This window comes from Musca autumnalis, unplaced genomic scaffold (genome assembly GCF_047663935.1).
Source record: "Musca autumnalis isolate F117 unplaced genomic scaffold, ASM4766393v1 scaffold_2, whole genome shotgun sequence".
Classification (NCBI taxonomy): Eukaryota; Metazoa; Arthropoda; class Insecta; order Diptera; family Muscidae; genus Musca; species Musca autumnalis.
This window is the reverse complement of record NW_027411755.1, coordinates 141,880,502-141,904,653: the sequence shown is the minus strand read 5'-3', so window position 1 is coordinate 141,904,653 and position 24,152 is coordinate 141,880,502.

Here is a 24,152-nt window from a genome sequence, read left to right as displayed (position 1 = left end):
GGAAAAGAAGGAAGTGTATCCGAAATTCTTGTTAAGTTTACAGATGATTGTTGTAACCATGTATATAACAAATTTCCATTGACATTGTTCAAAGTGTCACCCCACGACATATGTTTCGAATTAAAATCACCACCCATTATTATTCCGTAGTAATTTTGAGAAACCTGATGAATAGCTGATAAGCTTTCAGCGTATTGTATGCGATCAGAATTGCACGGAATATATAGAGAACCAATTAATATTTCTTGTTCAATCCCATTTAGAAAGCTAGTTGTTCTAATAAACACTCCAGGGAAATGAAAATTTGAAATAAAAACTCTTTTAAATTTGTAAGATTTCCTTACGGCAATGGCAACACCTTGGGAACTGAAGTCCCTTACAAATGTAAAATTTACCAATCTAACTCTATGAGCATCTCTTAGATGAGTTTCTTGTATGAAAGCGAAATCGATTTTGTTTAAATTTAAAATACTCGATAATTCAATCCTTCGGCTTACTTCAATAAGTGACCTCACATTAAATGATAAGAAATTTAGATAATTACGGACCATATTGATTTTTTATTTCTTCTAAGAGCTCCAAACATTGACTTTTAGCCTGATCCTTTGTTAGCGTTCTATAACGTCTGACAAAATTTTCTATCTATTCTATCCTCCAAAGTTAGAGCGTCTGGTTCACAAGTATTTCGAGCAATTTTTAAAAACTCCTCTATTATTAAGGGCTTGGATTTTATTTGTACAGAATCAGCGAAGCAACTAGCATATGTTTGTCTAGGGTCAATAAAATTAAAATTCCTCATTGCCTTGGATACATTGTTATTAGCAAGTATCCTTTTTCCCTAGCTGCAGATTTGTTTTCTTCTATTTTACGTAAGTATTCCTTGTGAGCTGAAAAACCTCTATAACTTGAAGGATGTCCAAATTGTTTGCAGTTGGCACAGTAAGGTTTATTTTATTCATTTGACACAAATTTACAATCGCCTCTAGCATGACTTTTATCGCATTTAACACAAACATGTGATCTGCTACAATTTTTTGATATATGTCCCCACTGCTGACAGCGCCAACAACCTTGGACAACCCTTAAATTTGACTTCGGAGTTTCCCACCAAACTCTTTGATCACAGACATACCTCTGAGCCCTAAGTCCGTCAACTGTTTTTCCCGTTAAGAGTGTGACCAGAAACAGACCAGTATCTATTTTATTTTTTCTTGAAAATTTAGTCGAAAATTTTGTAATATCATCTACTGTGTTGGGAACCATGGCATCAATATCCTGTTTTATTTCAGCTAAGGCTGTTTTATAATGAAGCCCCCTTAAAACCAATCTGGTGCGTTTCAGTTCTTTAGGTGTGTAAGTGTAAGCAGGTATTTCTTTAAGTTTGAGAAGTTCAATCATTTCAGAATGAACAGAAGCATCTTTTAGGTACAATTTAGATTTCCTTTGGCTTTTGTTGATAATTTTAAAGACTACGTTTTTGGATTTAAGTGTTTGTATGAGATCTGATACATTAACGTCAAAAAGAAATACCGGAGGACAGAATCCTTTAAGATTATTTAATGTTTTAATGTTTCGAGTAACTGTAATAGGTTGTTCATCGGAATTCACATCAATGGTTTCTTGCGATTGTTGGGCTCTTGGAAGAGATGGTTCTAATAAAATATCGATATCTCCTAGTAAAGCAAAACGATTCTGAGAATTTGTTTCTAAGCCTTGGGACATTGCCGAGGACTCGTTCATTCTCGGCCTCTTCGTTTGAGATCGACCAGACACAGCGAAATCCGTATTGGACAAATTTGAACTAGCATTACAAACCTTTTCATTTGAACATATTCAGAAAAATCTTCATGAAACCTTCTTGAATCAATTGTTTTGTTCTTGGTTCTAGATTTGGCGCCAGTATTCTTGATCTTTGAATTATTAAGATGATCAATAGAAGTATGTATTGGCTCATCAGGGCAAATATCATCTAAAGGCTTTGAGTTGTTCCTCTTAGATTTTCTGATTTCCGCTTGTTTATCAGGGGGCACGTTCTCTAATGGACCCCCACATTCCACAGACATTGATTCGGTAATATTGAGATTTATGCGTTCTTTTGAAAATGTATTATTATTTTTTAAAAATTATCAAATATATTTTATTTTCTTTTTAGAGACACAAAAAAATATGTCTGTTCAGTTCGAAAACTTAAAATGGAATTCCAACAACATTTTCTCTAATTCTATTTCGATAGGACTTGCGGTTTCCGAGCCAAATCGTGAAAACCTTATAAAACCTAAAAATTTGAACTTTGACCGCGAGTTATTTGAAAATCCCTACGGCGATTTTTCTCGTTTTGTGAGATTTCTCATCTATGAACATTCTAGTTACAGAATCCCAGGTGTAAGCACCTTTAATTTAAAGTTAGTTAAGGCGCACCGTGCAAGTTTACTTGCGGCAAGTCCCTGTTCGTAGCAGAGACACGTAAGGGGAATGGAAATGGAAAAAATTGCTCGTAAGTCCCAATTTACATTAGGAAATGGAAAAAATTGCTCGTAAGTCCCAATTTACATTAGGCGAGTTTCTTTGCGGCAAGTCTCAGTTTGTACGAGAGACACGTAAGGGGCATGGAAGTGGAAAAAATTGTTTTGAAAACAAAACTTGCCGAAACAGAATTGCTTGTATAAATCGGGACTAAGGGCAATTTTCAGGCAAATTCCTTTCTTGTTTTTCGTATTTGACATTGTTTTCATTGTTTTGAAAACAAAACTTGTCGGAACAGAATTGCCTTTTATAAACGCAAGAGGCAAGTTTAACAAGTAAGCAAAGGTTATAGTCGGACGGGGCCGACCATGTGATACCCTACACCACAGCCCCTGGGAATTAGCTTTCAGCAAATCAATATTCCTTTATAAAACAAATAAGCTTATTGTAAGAACCACTTTATCACATTAAGCTTGGGACCTACAGTTTATCACCGAGTCCGAACAGTGTGTCCAAAGACCCCTTTTTTAGAGAAGTTATATGGCTGAAATACTCAGAAAATGTCGCCAACATTGCTGAGGTGTATTTTGCCACCGTTGAAAGTTTGACGTTACCTCGCCGGGGAATCGAACCCACGACATTCTGCGTACAAGGCGGATGTGAAGTTGAAATATAGCTCAACTCTATGGAATAATATTAGAAAAGAAGATACGTAATAATTTGTTTGCTTTGAGCATATTAAATGTCTCTGAAATCTATTCTTGAAAAATCAAAAAATTTAAAATTTCCATGTTTTGACATATCTAGTAAGGTGCCACCGTGGTGCAATGGTATGCACACCCGCCTTCTACGCTGAATGCCCGGGTTCGGTTCCTGGGCCAGGCCACATGAAATTTTCAACGGTGGCAAAACACCCCTCAGTAATGATGGTAACATTTTCTGAGTATTTCAGCCATGAAAAACTTCTCCACATGCGGTGTCTTAGGACAAGTCGTTCGGACTCGGCGATAAACAGTAGGTCCCTTATCATTGAGCTAGTATGAATCGGGGTGCACTCATTCTTATTAGAGAAGTCTCTCTTGTCCCTACTGGGATTACACATTTTTAATAAAAGTTCCAAAATTTAAAATTTACATTGGTAGCCCCTTCCGATACATCTTTAAAGTTTCTTTGAATATCAGGTTCCTTTTTGGAATACACCTAATATAAATAAATATATAAACCGCTGTAAATATACCCAATTACAATACAATTTGCTATATCTGGCCGAGAAATTTTCGACAGAGGGACACTGCTCCAATTTTATTGAACACTACAAATGCTATATACAAATTTTTAAAGGGAACATTGTGAGTTTATTGAAGATCTATCGTCCTAAAAAGTGCACTTGTACCATACATATGCTTGGAAATGCACTCGATTTTGTGCGTTTTAGGGTATTTCGAAAATAGTTCATCGTGGATATACATATATTGTGATATCAAAAATATATTTTAACCAGTAAAAAACAACTAATAATGAATAGAACCCGTGTGGGGCTTGCTAGATCCTCCATCGGGACCCTCCCATTGGCGAATTGGGGACGTTCGGTGTGTTTCAACAACATACAGGACACCGGGGAAATAAAATACCCGGGGGTGACCAAAATCTAGCCTAAGGGACGGCAGCTGGTCCCTTAGTATCACTGGCGGGCAGATGTCGAGTCGACTAATATGGTCGCCTTTGGAGAGTGGGTGGCGTAGCAGAAACTGCGAAAGCGGCACACACACAGCGAAATGTGAATATCGGTTTGGAGCAAGCCAAGCACATTCCATTTTCATCGGTAGCGTCTGACCCATATTGGGCGGCTACAAACAGCGTCTGTATTCCAGAGGAACGGCTGAACAAAAAAGAAGGAAAACTATAAACCCTTCAGAAGGCAACGGGAAACCACTGAAGTATAATCCCTTGAAAACCATACAATTACAATGAATACAGGAAATAACAAACGGCCCTCAGTCTCCGGCAATTCGAGGGTGCTAAGAATCCCCGGAGGTAAAACCAAACTAAACATAGGAACGTGGAATGTCAGAAGTCTTTACGAACTTGGGAAATTGGACAATACCATAAACGAGATGAAAAGGTTACAGATAGATGTGTTGGGCATTAGTGAAACTTGGTGGACGGAATATGGAGAATTTGTATCTCATGATATAAAAGTTTATCACTCCGGAAACCCGGAAGGAATTCATAGAAGAGGTGTCGCAATTCTGATCAAGAACAAAATAGCTGCCAGCGTCGCTGGATGGGTTCCAATATCAGATAGGGTCATGATGGTGAAAATATCTGGAAAACCAATTAATATAAACATAATACAAGTTTATGCACCCACCTCTGATAGCAATAACGACGAAATAGAACAGTTCTACAACGACTTGGAAAAATTGTTGAAAATGACAAAACCGCACGACATCACAATAATCCAAGGGGATTTTAATGCCAAAGTCGGGCAAGAAGTAACAGCTGAAGTTACAGGCAAATTCGGACTGGGAAAACGGAATGAAAGAGGAGAGAAATTGATTCAGTTTTGCCAAGAATATAAATACAAAATCACCAATACATTATTTTGTCTTCACCCTAGGCGACTTTATACGTGGAAATCACCTCAGGATAATAATGGCAACATAGTAAGAAACCAAATAGACTACATTTTGATAAATAAGAGGTACTGTACGTGTGTGTCAAAATGTTCTACCTATCCTGGTGCTGATGTCCCCTCAGACCATAACCTTTTAATGTGCAATTTAAGAATTAAACTTGCTACCACTCGCAAGAAAAAGCCGGAACCAAGAATCAATATTGAAAAACTGAATGACCCATTAACGAAACAAACGATAAAGGAACAATTAAATGCCGACCTCACTGAAATAAATGCAACAATATGTAATGTCGAGAACCTATGGAACCAAGTGAAAAAATCCATAAAAGATGTCACAAAAAATATAATCGGAACCAACATGCGCAAAAAAGAAGATCCATGGATAACGGATGAAATTCGAGCACTTCGGAAAGAAAGAAGTAAACACAGAAATGTAAACTATGAAAGATATTGGGAGATAAACCAAGAAATTAAAATCGCAACACGTGCTGCAAAAAATGAGCAAATAAATAAGCAATGTCAGGAAATTGAACGACTTAAAATACTTCATGACGACTTCAATCTCCACAAAAAATTAAAAGAGACATCTGGTATTTATCCAAAGAGATCGTCAACATTTATCTACAATGATAATAAAGTAGCAATTTATGAAACTGCAGAAAAGAAAAAACTATGGGAAGAATATATTAAGCAATTATTTATCGATCACCAACGAACATCCTTATCCAACTCTGGGGATGAAATTAATTTTACAGGGACACCCATTACTGAGAATGAATTACAACTAGCTATTATGTCAATGAAGGATAAAAAGACAATGGGTCCAGACGAAATACCTGCCGAGGTACTTAAGTTAATAGACGGAAATAACACCAAGCTTCTTTTAAAATTATTCAACAATATATATAAAACAGGACAATATCCCCAAGATTGGCTCAAATCAACATTTATTACAATACCCAAGAAAAATAATGCGAAGACCTGCAGCGACTATAGACTAATAAGTCTAATGAGCCACGCTCTTAAAATATTTTTAAAAATAATACATAGACGAATCTATTCGATCTGCGAAGCACACATGGGACAAACACAATTTGGATTCAAGGAAGGCATGGGGACACGAGAAGCGTTACTAGCTGTACAAGTATTAATACAAAATTGTCGAGAGGTACAAAAAGATGTATTCTTATGTTTCGTAGACTACGAAAAAGCGTTCGATACGGTAAATCATGATAAATTGATAGAGATCCTACTTTCAATCGGATTGGAAGACAGTGACATAAACTGCATTAAAAACCTATACTGGAAACAGATAGCAAACATTCAAGTAGATAATGAATTAACTGACGATGTTCCAATTTCAAGAGGTGTAAGACAAGGCTGCATATTGTCCCCTCTTTTATTTAACATATATTCCGAGAAAATATTCGAAGAATCTGTACGTGGAAAGAATATTGGTATCCAACTAAACAACACCTTAATAAATAACATACGCTATATTATTATTATTATTGTACGATCACCAATATCCGAATAACGGATGAGTAAATAAAGAAGAAGAAGATGCTGATGACACCGTATTAGTAGCAAGCAGCATAGCTGGACTACAAAAATTAATAGACGCAGTAACACATAATAGCGAAATATACGGATTAAAAATCAACGTTAAGAAAACAAAATATATGGTAGTAAGCAGGAATCATGCCGACAATAATACGCCACTAAAGATAAATAACGATGAAATAGAGCGAGTGACAACCTACAAATACCTCGGTATTCAAATCAACGATAAATGGGACATATCAAGAGAAATTAAATGCCGAATAGAAATGGCAAGAAACAATTTTTTCAAACATAACAAAGTTTTACTTAGCCACGACATAAGTCTTACTACAAAAATACGATTTGTAAAATGTTACATATGGTCCGTTTTATTGTACTCTGCGGAAACATGGACTTTGAAAGCTGTAGATGAAAAAAGACTGAACTCGTTTGAAATATGGATATATCGTCGAATTTTAAAGATCCCATGGACCGAGCGCATTACAGACGACGAAGTGTTAGAACGCATGCAAGTCGAACGCCAATTAATAAAAAATATAAAAACACAAAAAACCGCATATCTTGGTCACATTATGAGGCATGAAAAATATAAGCTTCTGCAAATTATTATCCAAACAAAAATCGATGGGAGAAGTCCAAGAGGGCGACGGGAAACATCATGGCTCAAAAACATTCAAGATTGGACTGGACACCATAATGAAAGAACTCTTCTGAATGCCGCTAAAAACAGAAACCTATATATAAATTAATAAACTGATTTGTTAAATATACCAAATTATCATTATGTAATTGTATGATCGCTAAAACCCGAATACGGAATGGCAAATAAAGAAGAAGAAGAATGAATAGAAATTCAAATAATTTGCATGCAAACAAATTTTATGACGCCCAAAAGTGGTGATGGCCTTCACCAAAATTAATATTTCAAAAAAACTTTAACCGAGTGCATTTAGAAAAAAATCTGGCGAAGCGACCCCACGCTGCAATATACATACGATGGTATAAAAAATGAAATGATTTTTTTTTTAAATTATTTCCTGTTGCACTAATGAGTGGTCCTTTACCTATTTATCATTAAAATAACCTTCATTCCATTTTAATGTTAAAAAGGGTTCCACGCAAACCACTTTTAATTTTTATGAGATATGAAATAAAGTTATATATTATATAGAATGATATATATGTGATAATACGTTGATAAAACGAGTGAAAAACAAACGGTTATGTCATTTTTGTTATGTCGTGTGCCACTATACCTTGTTTTCAGTTAAATATCTGCTTACAGTAAATTCAATTTTTTTTAAAGTTCTGAAAAATGAAAACTTTAAAAGCTTTATGTAAGGAAGCTTTTTTATCGAATCACTTTATAATTAAGATTTTATGCAATCTTAAAAACTCATCAAAATATCATACAGAGTTACGAGGTTGTAAAAAAGTCATAACCCTAATGTGCACACCAGAAGTGTCGTGTAACAGGGTGATTTGGCATAATACCACCACGTAAACCTGGTACTTTTTTGCATATATGTTTGTGTTTTTATTGGACCCGATCAGATTAAGTGATCTAAATTCATGTAGGGGGTTCTGGAACCCTAATATTTACTCTAACCTGTTATCTTGTATCTTGCAAGTGGAAACAAATCGAGTATTGGCTTGCCGCTTCGTATACATCTATCAATGATCTGACCAAGTCATCACATTAAGTAAATTGAAGCACACCTCCTCGATTCCTGGCTTCCAGTCGCAACATCAGCTGTGACGTGGCTTTGGATAAATGAGCAAACCTTCACCATAAATTTTAGTAATTGATTTCCTCCATCATCACACATGCGCTTGCTACATCATACATTACGAGTATTGTCCATTCTGGCCAAGGCGATGAGCATGTTTAAATTACGTTAAAATTTCCCACCCTGTAAATTAATTTTAAATTTGGCATCATTGTACGCCTTCTTCTCTATTCCTTTTTCTCTCTGTCATTTTTATTAAACGTCAAATGAAAATTAATAAAATTCGGTCTCTTTTTTTTCTCACGTCCATCGAAGGAACCACAACTCAGCTCTAAGGGAATTAATAAAAAATAATTTAAAACTTACTTAGTTTTCGTTTGTTTATCCCCGCTAAGGTAATCATTAGCCACTCTTGGGTTGGCTTATGTAGGGATTGTCCTATCTCTGAAAATTGCGTGCCCTCTTTCTCTACCAAGTTTTGAAGTTTTCCTCAGTACCAGAAAGTGACCTTTAACTTTCTTCAGAAACCATTTAGGGGTTAGGAGTTTCAAAAATATATATTTCTTTTGGATCGCCCTAATGTCCACATATGTGGAAATATGAATGTATTCGACGTTGTAGAGTAATGCCATGATGATATCTCTTACTCTGTATATTTGAATTACGAAAATTGATGATATTGTAATGAGGTTGTTAGCATTTGTAACAATACATGCACACAATTCCACATACAATACATGCACATTTGAGACAACATCAACACACACATCATGTTGTACACATGTGTTGCATGTTATTCATTTGTGTAATGTTTCACCGAAATGTATGCAAACATTTCATACCAAATCTAAGATTTGCCGTTAGCATTGAAAATTTAGTTCATTCGCTTGAACATCATAACAAGTAAACTTCCCAAAAACCACACAGATAGCAGCAGCAGTCTAAATGAAAAGTTATACTAAGAACCGCAACAGTAACAACAACAACTGACACACTCTGCCTGCCTGGTCGTTTTGTAATGATGCAGAAATTCGTGTATGTAGTTAATGAGAGCCACAGATTTGTGATATGTAGAACAATGAATTTATACAATCCCTCGCTAGTGAGAAAGGATTGGTTATATGAAAATTAAGGTGAAGTAAAGTAGATACATAACAAAAACTTTAGTTTCCAAGAGTTTAAGCAAATATTATTTCGTTCGGAAACATTTCAGCAGCAGCTGAATTTTGTCTAAAGTCTTGTTTGTGACATCCAATTGTAAAAGCTTATCCCTAAAATCAATATATGGGGTCTATACTAAAACATGGGTGGGTAACTATAAGATATTGCGCCAAGTTTCTCACCTTTATCTAATATATTCTGAAATCTAGCGCTTTCTACTGTAAACTAAACTTATTTACTTAGCTGGCCCATTACCGAACATTTGTTCTATAAGCCGAACTAAGAAAAGATCTCCAATTCTCTATATTTGTTGCTTCGCCATCTGGAATACCGCGCCCTTTCATCTCTTCTTCCACTTGTTTCCTCCATCGATTCCTTGGCCTGCCATTTCTGCGTGTACCGCCATCTGGTCCGTATTTATAAGCCTTTTTAGCGGGTTCATCATCGTTCATTCTTATGATATGGCCTAGCCTACGTCGTTGTATCTCGATACGTTTATCTATACTGATGTCGTTGTGAAGCAGATACAGCTCGTGGTTCATACGACGTCGATATCCACCATCAACGCAGATTGTTCCGTAGATCTTTCGAAGAATTTTTTTCCGCCTGTGCAAGTACCCATGCTTTGGAGCCATACATCAGCACGGGCAGTATCAGTGTTTTGTAAAGTGTTGCTTTTGTTTGACGAGATGTGGCCAACTTCAACAGTTGGTCCGACCTCTATGGACGCATTGCGCGTCGACACAATCAACTTGGTCTTCTCGCCGTTTACCGCCAGACCCACTTTAGCAGATTCTCTTTCGATCTTCACAAAGGTATAAGCAAGTAACATGTGACTATTGGTGTATATTGTGCCATTTTTTAAAGTTTGGCTCTCGTATGACCTTTTCCAGCAGTATGTTGAATAGATCACACGAAAGGCTGTCTCCTTGTCTGAAACCTCTTTTGCTATAAAATTGTTCGGAGAGGTTCTTTCCTATTTTAACTGAGGATCTCGTGTTACTTAAAGCCATTTTACAAAGCTGGGGATACCAAATTTATACATGGCCTGGAATAACTTTTAAACGTAGGGATCTGTCGAAGGCTGCTTTATAATAAACAAAAAGGTGGTATGTTTAGATCTGCACCTCTTGGGTCTTCTCCAGGGTTTGTCGCAAGGTAAATATCTGATCAATGATGGACTTGCAGGTCTAAAGCCGCATTCGTATTGCCCAATTATTTCGTTGACCTGACACTATCTTGTAGACAAAAGGAAGAAGACTTATGCCCCTATAGTTAGAGCATACAGTCTTATCTCCTTTCTTGTGGACAGGACACAGGATGCTCAGGTTCCAATCGTCGGGTACACGTTCTTCCTGCCGGATGGTGCTATGGATTCTTTTAATGTGTGCCTCTCGTATGAACTTTTCCAGCAGTATGTTGAAGAGATCACACGAAAGGCTGTCTCCTTGTATGAAACCTCTTTTGGTACAAAACTGTTCGGAGAGGATCTTTCCTATTTTAACGGAGTCTCGAGTGAGTGTTAAGTAATTTTACAACGCCGTATGAGCTTTGCGGGGATACCAAATTCAGACATGGCTTGGAATACCTTTGAACGTAGGGGGCTGTCGAAGGCTGCTTTATAACCAACAAAAGGGTGGTAGGTGTCAATCTGCACCTCTTGGGTCTTCTGTAGGATTTGCCGCAGGGTAAATATCTGGTCAATGGTGGACTTGCAGGTCTAAAGCCGCATTGGTATGGTCCAATTACTTCGTTTACTGTAGGCTTTAGTCGGTCGCACAATATCCCTGACACTTTCTTGGCAATAGGAAGAAGACTTATGCCCCTATAGTTAGAGCATACAGTATCTCCTTTCTTGTGGACGGGACACAGGATGCTCAGGTTCCAATCGTCGGTTACGGGTACGTTCTTCCACAGATGGTGCTAACTAGCTGATGCATACACCTAATGGGCGTGTCGACTCCGGGTTTGAACAGCTCGGCTGGTTGGCCCCTGCTGCCTTATTATTCTTTAGCCGGTTCATTGCTATATTTACCTCATCTTGGTCGAGTGGTATACATTCAATACCATCTTCTGGGATTGGATCTGTCGTATCTTCGTCGTCTTCGGTACTATTGGATACCAAAAGTTTAGAAAAGTACTCTTTCCATAACCTTAGCACACCATCTGTATTAGTTACCAAATTACCTTGCTGGTCTCTACAGGAGGATGTGCCTGTACCAAAGCCATCAGTTTGATGTTTCACTCTTAGGTAGAATTTACGGACTTCATTTTGGCTCCTGTACATCTCGATTTTTTCACACTCCCGCTTTTTCATCGCCCTTTTTTCCTGCGGAAAAGACGTTTCTCCTCTCTCGTGCGCTACGCGTTGCAGCTGATTGTAGAGCAGCCGTAAATGCCGCATTTTTCTCTTCAGTTGCAACACGACACTCCTGGTCATACCATGAATTCCTTAGTGGAGGTCTCTGCTATCCAAGTATGGATTTTGCGGCTGTTTGCATAGAGTGGACAATAATTTGCATTGCGCTGATATGTTATCGGGACGAGAAGTGCTTTGATTAAGCAATTGGCCCAGTTGAGTGGAATATGCTGTGGCTATCTGTTGTGATTGCAGCTTACCGATGTCCAATTGTCTGTTCGTACCTTATTTGCTACGTCATCATAATCTGGTACGCGCCTTTGCTGCAACAAGGTGGTGGTCCGAATCTATGTTGGCTACTCGGAAAGATCGCACATCCTACACGCTCGATGAATGTCTTCCATCTATCTCAACGTGATCAATTTGATTTTTTCTTTGATCTGGAGACAGCCAAGTGCCCTTATGAATATCGAGATGCTTAAATTTGGTACTGCTAACTAAAATGTTTTTGCCGCTGCGAAGTCTATCAGCTTCATTTCATTGTACGATGTTTCACTATGGAGACTGAATTTGTCGACTGTTGGGCCAAAGATATTTTCTTTTCCAATTTTGGCATTAAAATCGCCTAGAATAATTTTAACGTCATTGGGCAGGACAACGGTCTTATGTTTCTTCTAACCGCTCGTAGAATATATCTTTGGTCTGTTCGTCCTTGTCTTCGGTTGCAGCATGAGCGCAATTAAAGCTAATGTTGAAGGTGTTGTTGTGACGCCTTCCCGATTCATTGTAATTCCTGTATGGCATGTTTTAATGTTTAGGGGTCGAAATGGGCAATAATTTATTTGGAGAAAAGGTAAACGTTTTATTTCAAAGCCAATAGCTCTGTTTCTTTAAGAGGTATATAAAAAGCAAAATCTGGCAAGGAAAGTAGAAAATATCACCTTTACAACGATGTAAAGGAGGTTGTCGTAGGTGGTCAAATAGCAATGTTATGGCAATAGTCGATAATGCATCCCATTTTCCGATTTGTTTGTAATCACGCCACAGGTCGCAATTTTGATCGGATCGTCACGAAATTTTAGGGGTTAATGGAGGCCCCCTCCCGGGGATTTTATATTATATTTTCAAAGGCTAACCTTTGGAAATAGAATATAAGTTCTAAGGGGAAGCACAGCTGAATGCTATGGGGCGCCTCCACGGGTTGCGGATAGTGGGATAATGGAGGACAATCAGCGAATTCAGAGCCTAGGGTCTTAATAAGATACTTCTGGCAGAGTATCCCAATCAAATATTGAGTGCCGTTTGAAGCTCGAATTGACATGGCGAGTCATTGGCGCCATTAAATAACCAATTGCCATAACTGTAGCGTCTGTTCCCACATTGGGCGGCTGCAAACAGCGTCTGTTCTCCTGTGGAGCGGCTGAAATCTAGAAGGAAAACTACAAACCCTTCAGAAGGCAACGGGAAACCACTGAAGTAATTTCCCTTGAAAATCATGCAATATGAACACCACAAATCAAAACACACGGCCCTCAGTCTCCGGCCAAACGAGGGTGCTAAGAATCCCCGGAGGTAAAAATAACCAAAAACTAAAAATTGGGACCTGGAATGTCCGAAGCCTATATGAAGTTGGCAAATTGAATAACACCATCAATGAAATGAATCGACTCAAAATTGATATACTAGGTGTCAGTGAAACTTGGTGGACAGAAAGCGGCAATTTTGAATCCAAAAACACCTTGGTATACCATTCTGGAAATATGGAGGGAATACACAGAAGAGGGGTTGGTATTATTGTCAATAAAAACATTGCAGATTGTGTAGTTGGATATGTTCCGATGTCAGAGAGAACTATGATGATTAAAATATCAGCAAAACCCATAAATTTAAACATTATACAAGTATATGCCCCTACATGTGATGGAAACAACGACGAGATTGAAATTTTTTATGAAGAAATTAGTGAACTACTAAAAATGACGAAATCACATGAAATAACAATAATTCAAGGAGATTTCAACGCCAAAGTGGGAAACGAAGAAATAAATGGAGTAACGGGAGGATATGGACTTGGTGAAAGAAATGAAAGAGGAGACAGGTTAATCCAATTCTGCCAAGAATTTAAAATGACAATAACCAGCACAATATTCCGGCTACATCCTAGACGACTATACACATGGAAGTCACCATTAGATAACGAAAGAAATGTCGTACGAAATCAAATAGACTATATAATGATCAACAACAGATTTAGGACCTGTGTAACCAAATGTTCGACATATCCAGGAGCTGATGTGCCGTCAGATCATAATCTTTTGATGTGCAATATTCGAATTAAACTAGCTCGGATTCAAAAAAGAAAGAAGAAATCCCATAAAATAAATATTGAAATACTTCAAAATACAACAGCCAGAAATGAAATAAAAGAACAAATAAACAACAATCTTGAAGATATCGATGCAAACGATGCAGATAATATATGGAACAAGGTGAAGGATGCGATATGTAAAGTAACAAAAAGCTACATAGGAACCCACACAAGAAGAACCCAAGAGGAATGGATGACCAACGAGATTATGGAACTAAGAGAGGAACGAAGAAAATATAAAAATGTTAATTACGAACGCTATTGGGAGATCAATAAAGAGATTCGCACAGCAACCAGAGCTGCCAAAAATTCACTGTTCAATCAAAAATGTCAAGAGATCGAACATTTGCAACATATACATGACGATTTTAATTTACATAAAAAGTTAAAAGAAGCCGCTGGGATATATAGGAGAACATCGCCAACACTACTGATGGATAATAACAATCAACCAATTTTAGAGACAGTACATATAAAGAATACATGGAAAAACTATATTGAACAACTATTTACCGACGATAGACGCTCAATATACCAACACAACGGAAATGCTAATCTATCTGGAAACCCAATCACTAAATCAGAAGTGGAATATGCCATTCTATCATTGAAAGATAAGAGATCAACTGGACCTGACGAAATTCCATCTGAAATTTTAAAACTTATAGATGGAAACACCCAAACGATTGGCTAATATCAACTTTTATACCGATACCAAAAAAGTCGAATGCAAAAAAATGCTGTGAATACAGATTAATTAGTCTCATGTGTCATATTTTAAAAATCTTTCTTCGAATAATACATACGAGAATATACTCTAAATGTGAAATTGCTATGGGAGAATCCCAATTCGGATTCAAAGAAGGTATGGGTACCCGGGAAGCTCTATTATCTCTTCAAGTACTTGTTCAAAAATGTAGAGACGTTCATAAGGATGTGTTCATATGCTTCATAGACTACGAAAAGGCATTCGACACTGTCCAACATGATAAAATGATTGACATACTGAGAGATATTGGAATTGAAGATAAGGAAATTAGATGCATACGCAGTTTATATTGGAACCAGACGGCGAGACTTGAAATAAACGGCGAATTGACAGACGAAGTTCTCATATCCAAAGGTGTTAGACAAGGATGCATATTATCACCCCTCCTCTTCAATATATACTCCCAACGAATATTTCGTAAATCAATTGAAAAAGAACGCATGGGATAAATAATATACGATACGCCGATGATACCACCATACTTGCTAGCAGTATATCTGATTTACAAAAACTCCTACACAAACTGACACACACAAGCGAAATATATGGTCTCAGGATAAATATAAAAAAGACAAAATATATGGTTGTCAGTAGAAACGATTTGATTCTTGATACAACACTACAAATAAAGAACGAGACTGTCGAACGTGTAAAGAACTTCAAATACCTTGGTGTTCTAATAAACGACAAATGGAATACATCAAACGAAATCAAACGTCGAGTGGAGATGGCCAAAGACACATTTTTCAAATATAAGAACGTACTAACAAATCACGAGATAAGTCTAGAAACAAAGATACGATTCACGAAATGTTACATTTGGTCTGTGTTATTATATGGAGCTGAAACGTGGACAATTAAAAGTGCAGATGAAAAGAAAATCGAAGCGTTCGAAATATGGTTATATCGACGAATTTTGAAGATACCATACACTGCTCACATAACAAACCAGGAAGTACTGAGAAGAATGAACCAGGAAAGACAACTCCTACATACTGTCAAATCCCGAAAAATCTCATACTTGGGTCACCTTATGAGAAATACAAAATACAAATTTCTACAACATATTATAAAAAGGAAAATAGAAGGAAGCCGAAGCAGAGACAGGAGAGAGATATATTGGTTAAAAAACATTCAAGACTGGACGGGATACAGAGATGAAACCAACTTACTAAATGCCGCTAAAAATCGAGAACTTACATACAACTAGATAATATCTATATTTGAAATTCATTTTAAAACATGTAAACAATAATATTGTATGATCGCTTTACATCCGAATATCGGATTCGCAAATAAAGAAGAAGAAGAATGGAGGTCCCACAGAGGAAGAAGCCTACTGATTTTAATGATGGTCGGATAATATTCAGGGGTCGGAATGGGCAAAAACTTATTTGGAGAAAAGGTCTACGTTTTATTTCAAAGCCAATATCTCTGTTTCTTTAAGATGTATATCAAAAGCAAAACCTGTCAAGGAAAGTAGAAAATATCACCTTTACAACGATGTGAAGGAGGTTGTCGTAGCTGCTCAAATAACAGAGATATCGCAATAGTCGGTACTGCATCCCATTTCCCGATTTGTTTGTAATCACGCTACAGGTCGCAATTTTGATCGGATCATCACGAATTTTTATGGAGTTGATGCGGGTCCCACATAGGAAGAAGCCTATTGATTTTGGTGATAGTCGGATAATATTTAGGGGTCGGAATGCGGAAAAACTCATTTGGAGACAAATTCAAAGTTTTATTCTTTGTGAATATATTGGCTTTTAGAAGGGGTATTCCAACGGCAAAGCCTGTCAATGGAAGAAGAAAATATTACCTTTACATTGGTGTAAAGCAGGTTGGCGAAGGTGGTCAAACAAAGGAGATACCACATAGTCGGTAATGCATCCAATTCTTCCATTTTTTGCAATCAAGCTGCAGGTCATAATTTTGATTGGAATGTCTCGAAAATTTGGTTGCTTAGAGGGTACCAGAGACAAAGAGGCATATTATTTTTGGTGGTAGTCGGTTTATATTCCCTAAATGAAATGTTTACCAGTGAAAAGCTTATGCACAGGGGTAGTGGTGTAGGGTATCACATGGTCGGCTCCGTCCCGACTATAGCCTTTGCTCACTTGTTTTTATAGTAGGCTGCTTTTTCTAGGCGAGGGTTCTTAACCCGACACCCAAACCCAAGTTTTTAACGTTATTATGGGTGAACGCGCGGCACAGGTTTATTCACTACCTATAACGTAAACTAAATTATATACAAAATTAAATCTACCATCCATTTACTGGTAACTCTACTAACAAAATATTATTTCATTATGTAATAACCAGCAAAACAAAAAATGCAGTAATATAAAACTCTTATGATAGCCAGACGATGGTATTATTTTTCATGCATAATGCATTAGTATAAAAATAGAAAATATTTCAATTGAAAAAACACAAGAAAACATGACAACACTCTAACACAAAGGCAAAATTTCCTGGAATCCAATAAATGAATTTAATATGCCAATAGTTGCACATGCAAACTTTTGTTATTAGTCTTATCTTAAATCTCTATAAAATATTAAAATGTTGATAAAACGTTTTAAATAAAAGTAAAAGGAAAACATGCTTGTTCGACAATAGCAAATTTCGAAAATATACTGTAATTAACTTAATGGCTTTGAAACAGTTTCAAGGAAATCATAACATTTTGATAGTTCTTTGAAATTTGTCGACACAACAAATTTTGACTAATAGTAACAATAAGAACAAGATAAATTATTATTATTATTGATATTGTTACATAATAACAAAAGAGCTTGTAAACAATATGAATTATTGTTAAGAACTTTTGATATTACCACACAGACGGACATAATGCAGACTGCCATAGTTATTTAGTTTGCAATAAAACTTTTGCTTTTGAAAAACGAAAAGTTCTAGGACGGAGAAGCCATTCGACAGTCGATACGTCTGAAGAGCTGCTTAACCAACTGCGAAACCAGGTAACGTAATTTGGCGACTGTGTGAGTTCGAGTCATTGGCTTTCCTTTTTCACTTGCAAAAAATTCCGATCATCAAGCTTAACTCTAAACGAAAAAAATTAATAAACAAGTAAGAAAAGGCTACAGTCGGACGGGGCCAACCATGTGATACCCTACACCACAACCTCTAGGAATTAGCTATGTGCAACCGCCTTGCTCGCTGAATGTCCGGTCAACGGTGGCAAAATACCCCTTAGTAATGTTGGCGATATTTCCTGAATATTTCATCCATGAAATACGTATCTACAAGTGGCAATTTAGGACACGCCGTTCAGACACGGCGATAAAAACTAGGACACATATCAATAACTTAATATGAATCCATTGATATAAGAGAAGCCTCATTTGTCCCTATTGGGATGTTTGTGGAACAATTATATAAATTATACATTTCTAAAAAAATATTCGAAAATTGGAAAATTCACATTGATTACCACTCCTGCTTCATCTTCAAATTATGTTTTAATATCAGGTTCCTTTTTGGAACCTGATAATAATTATGCAGTATAAAAATATATTGATTTTTTATCACGAGTAAACTAATTTCTGAACAAGTTTGAGAATTATTTTTCGGATTTGTAATTTAAGTTGGAGCCGGCAGGGGTTTTTGGAGATTTTGGACCATTACCGGACCCGGAAAAATTGTACAGTTGCAATAAGGACCGTGAAAAGAACCTTCTTCAAAAAAATTAAAATAGATCCGATACGAGTCCTCAAACTGCACATTTACCAAATTTTGTTCAGGAGGTACTCGTAGGACGGGACCGGTATAGTCCATATTCCAACCTGATACATGACTGGATGAAATACTACGATGCAAAGTTTGTACCAATCAGAAAATCCCCTTGAGAGTTATCTTGCGGATTTGCCATTTTCGGTCATAATCTTAGGAAAAATGGACTTGCCATTGCAATTGTAACATAGTAAACTTGGCCGCAAGAACAATCTGCTGAAAAAAATCAAAAAAATTCGAGAGGACTCTTAAATTTCATTTTTCCGAATTTTGTGTGGGAGGTACCCGAAGGTGTGGACAGATATAGCCTTACCCGATCTATATCTGGAAGGAATAATAATATATAGAAAGTGTGGACGAAATCGATTGCTCACTTCGCCAGTTATCGTTCACACAATTTTTCGAAAAAAAAAATGTTAACTTTTGTGGGGAGGTGTGCACTTATAAAACCTATATTTTAACTTAAACTAAGTTTGGGCAAAATATTACGAAGTATAGAATTTCGTTCGAATTGGTACATCCGTTCGAGAGTTATCGTGCACACCAGCCCTTTACCCAAAATCCTGAGGTATAAAGTAGGAGGCGAGGCGACCCCATACTGCAATATTTGTAGACACAAAACCCATTATATATTAGGCAGTAGGCCCATTATCTAGCAGACACGCTATTGCAATTTGCATCAGGGGAAAAGGTCAGTAGTTATTTTTCCATATGTAGGCTACTTTGCCGGTATATGCCCTCCAGGGATTAAAATATGGACCAAACATAAAATTTGTATATTTTTCATACAAAAGTAATGGTCTATGTCACCCGCTAAATAATATCAGATCATGATGCAAAATTATAGGCATTTTCTTTAACCAAACTCTTACCTCGTGCAAAATCTCGTGACTATTGAGGTATAATTGCGACCAATTGAGCTGTAATAGCGTGTTTATGATTACACTACAAACAAAAAACTGGATATATTAGGTTGTAACTCCGTTATCTGATCACGTACATCAATATAATTGACATCAATCGAAAGGTCAAGAGATCGTCTTCCAAATATAACTCACGATGGAGGAATGCGTCTTTCAGGAACAAAGATATAAGCTGCATATTAAAAATGTTCACAATTTTCACACAAAAGTTGTGGTCCATTTAACCCTCTAAATATTATTTGTTCGCCATCTCAAATTGCACGCTCCTTCTTTTCCCATATGGTCTTACCTTCTTCAAAATTTCGCGTTAATCGGACTATCATTGCGACCTACAGAGCCGCTACTAAATCGGATAAAAATTATGTTTTTGGTCCATTTCACCCGCTAAATATTTCACGATCATCACCAATTAAAATAGCGATCTATTCTGATGTGAAACAGTTCTCCATACCAAATTTCGTGACGATCGGTCCATAATTGCGGCCTGGAGTTTGATTACAATTTATAATGGACAGACGGACACATGGACGGACGGAAGGACGGACACACATCTCAAAATCGCTTTATCTCATCGAGATATGAAGATTGCTATACCGACGAATATTTCGCGGTGTTACATGAACTTTCACCAAAACAAACTTATAATACCCTTTCCACATAGTGGTGTACGGTATAAAAACAATTTTATAATTTCCATATAAATTAACACAGAAATATGATTAGGAATATTATATGACATTGCTAGAGGTGATAATTTTGAAAAGTTGGATAATTCTTAATGTAAAGCGAAAGGAGTATGATTGTCTCTGTTTTTTTTTTCGTTTAAATAAATGCTTCCGCAAAACTATTTTGAAGACAAATTGATCTTTGATTCTGAGTCGATCTATGCCTATCCTCCTGTCTGTCTGATGTGATCACTAGGGTCATGACCTTTTTACAACCTCATATCCCTGTATCATATTTTGATGAGTTTTTACCTAAGATTAGATAAAATCTTAATTATGAGGTGATTCAATAAAAATCATGTAAGAACGGCGTTAAGTTCGGCCGTGCCGAACTTGTTAAACCCTCTACCACGAGTTGTATTGAAGTAAAATATAGAAGAGTATATACCAAATTTCAGCAATTTCGGTAAAACAATGTAACTAACCTTCGCAATACCGAAAATCGGGAGATACCGCTCTATGGGGACTATATGAAGGCGTAGAGTTATACCGACAAATTTAGAGGGGAAAGTTGAAAACCCCCAACTAAGACTAAATACTAAATTGCAGTCATTTCGATGGGTTATTGTGGCCACATATTTCAAATGGGGGCTATATTATGAACTGTACCGACAAATTTCTGGGGGGGAAAGTTTTATACCCACAGCGAAGACTTATCACCAAATTTCAGCCATTTCGGTGGAATATTGAGGCCAAGCCCTTCAAAATGCCGAAAATCGGGAGGTACCGTTTTATGAGGGGCATATTAAGGCGTGGACCTGTACCGAGAAATCTCTGGGGGAAAGTTGTATACCACCAAAAACACCTTAAACAAAAATAGGAAAATTTAAAATGTTGTGTAGCGGCTATTTTAAAGGTTGTTAGTTGATTTTATATGAAACTAGCTGAACCCGGTGCGCTTCGCTACCCTGACTAAGATAAAACTGTGCAACATTTTTAAGGTAATCTTGTGCAAACTGAGAATTTTTTGAAAGTACAGACTTAAACGACAAGAAACCCTAGTTGGGTCTTGTTGTGTCAGATCCAGCGCGGATTTTATAGACCCATCTAAACATGGTTAAATATTGAGTTTTTAAGGAAATTCGGGGCTATATCTCTGAAACCAATGCGAACCTTCTTCTGACCTCTGAAGCAAATTAATAGATAAGGACAAGAATAAAATATTTAGAGAAATAATGAACTCGAAAAACTACATTTATTGCCAAAAATTTCTAAATATATGCAAAAATGCCATAATTTTTATACATTCCGCACCGCATCTCCAAAACCGTTAATTTTTCCTGAATATTTTCTTTGGTGAAATATTCCCTGGAATGTAATACACAACTCTTCAGAACATGTCATTGTTGTAAAATGCCTCTATCCCGTTGTTTTCAGTACATTTTCAGCAACGATTTAATAAAAATGTCAATAATGCGGTGAAATCCGAAATGCGAGAATAAACTGTTGGTGTGAACTGTGTTTGAAATAAATGTTGTAAAACAAAGGTTGGTTCAACTCTCAAAAGTTTAGCCGATACTGACCAGAATTTCAGCAATTGTGTAAAATTTTCAAAATTTATAGATGTTGATGCCCTAGATGGAGTTTTTATTATTTGGTCTTTTCAAAAGATAAGTTAAAGATAAGTGCTAAAGACAGCAAGGCCGAATTCCTATTCGTTTCTGAGATAAGGGCCTGATAAATGCAAACCCTACTAGGGTTTCAGTGTTGCACAGTGTAATATACAGAGGAATAACTATAGTTATATTAACTTTAAATACCACAATTTTTAATACTTTAATGAACAAATAAAGGAGATAATAGAGCGTTCTCTACCTGTTCCGTGCTTTATGGTGCATGAAATCGGTCGAAAATATATATGGGAGCTATATCCAAATCTGAACCGATTTCAATATATTTTGGCATACTTATTTCTATACCAAATTCCGTCACACATTCCAAACTTCAAGGAACTTGGACATTCATAGCGTGTTTGGTGCATAAAATATACGAAATCGGCCGAAAATATATATGGGAGCTACATGAAATTGGTCGAAAATATATATGGGAGCTATATCCAAATCTGAACCGATTTTAATATAATTTGGCATACTTATTTCTAGACCAAATTCCGTCACACATTCCAAATTGCATGGTATTTGGACATTAATAGCGTGTTTGGTGCCTAAAATACACGAAATCGGCCGAAAATATATATGGGAGTTACTTCCAAATCTGAACCGATTTCAATACAGTTTGGCAGATTTATTTCTAAATCAAATTCCGTTACTTACTCCAATTTTGGAGACTGTATCTGTAACCGTTAGATATCAGCATACAAAATCGAAATTTTTTGGAGGTATCTCCGATCCTGAGGCTACTTCTCCAGATCGACGGGGAATTTCAAAAATGCATATAGCCTATTTTACTTCCAGGCGATATTGCAATATACCCTCAAATTTCAGGAAGATCGGTTCAGCGGTTTTCGAGTCCATAAATTACAAACAAACGTACAAACATTTTTTAGATTCACTTTGGCAGTTTTGTTGAGATGTGTGTTTTACTTACTATTTGTATGTAAGTCAAGCTTAATCTAATAGTTGTTGTTTTCAAATTTAAATACAACAAGTTTAAAGTGGGATGTAGTTAAAATTGATTACTTTAAAGGATGGCAGAGAAGACTAGTTTCTTCCAACGCCACTTGGACTCATCAGTTCTCTTAGTTCTTTGTATTGAAACAAAGAACCCCAATTTTATGACGACTCGAGCTGAAGAATAAGTGTGACTGATGAATTCATTTTTTATTTTATGTATATACATAGATATGTCTACAAAGAATATAAATTCAATAGAGCGAGTTCACAATATTTAGGATACAAAATTGTACAGAGTATAAAATATAAGTTCTCCGATATTTAAAATTGAAAATAGACAATATCGGACCACGTTCGGTATAGTCGACATGTAAAAGTTACGACCCGTTTTCTAGTCCGGTCAAAATAGACATGCGTATAAGGGGGAAATAGCAAAAATTCCCACAAAGCTGAATTTTGGTGGAGAGCTAGGGTTGGCCATTAGAAGCAACGTCCTAAAAGTCCCCATCGATCCCATGTGTGCAAAACAAGTTATTCGGGGTCAAAGGTCATTTTTGGAGGCATTATTCAGTTTTTTTAATTTTTCTCAAAAACGGTAAGACTTTTTGCTATTTCAATGTCTATTTTGAGCGGACTATTCAGTATTTTGACATTTTTAAACATATAGGTTCAGAATTTTACAACTACACAGAATTATACAGATTTTGGGATTCCTTTTGGTTGCAGAACCTCCATGCAGAAAGTGGTCGAATAGAGTTATACAGGGGTTTGATGTGTTATGTTTGACCCGAACATTACGCCCGTTTTCTTCGTTATCGAGATATCGAAACGACTTCTATGAACTAACTTTAAATGACAAATGCTTACACCTTGGACGTTTTTGCGGATTCTGAAACGATAATGATCATAGATGAACAAAAATTCACAGGAGCGATTTTTAAATAAATCGCGACCAAAGTTGGCATTTTTAGGGTTTTTCTAGGTTTTTACGAATTTGCTTGAAACCTAATCGAAATTTGATTAGATTCTACCGAAATAGAGACTAAAGAAAATGTTGTACACCCAGAGAAAAAATGACAACATCCGTGTATGATAGTGTATCAACCACGTTTGGTGTCAAA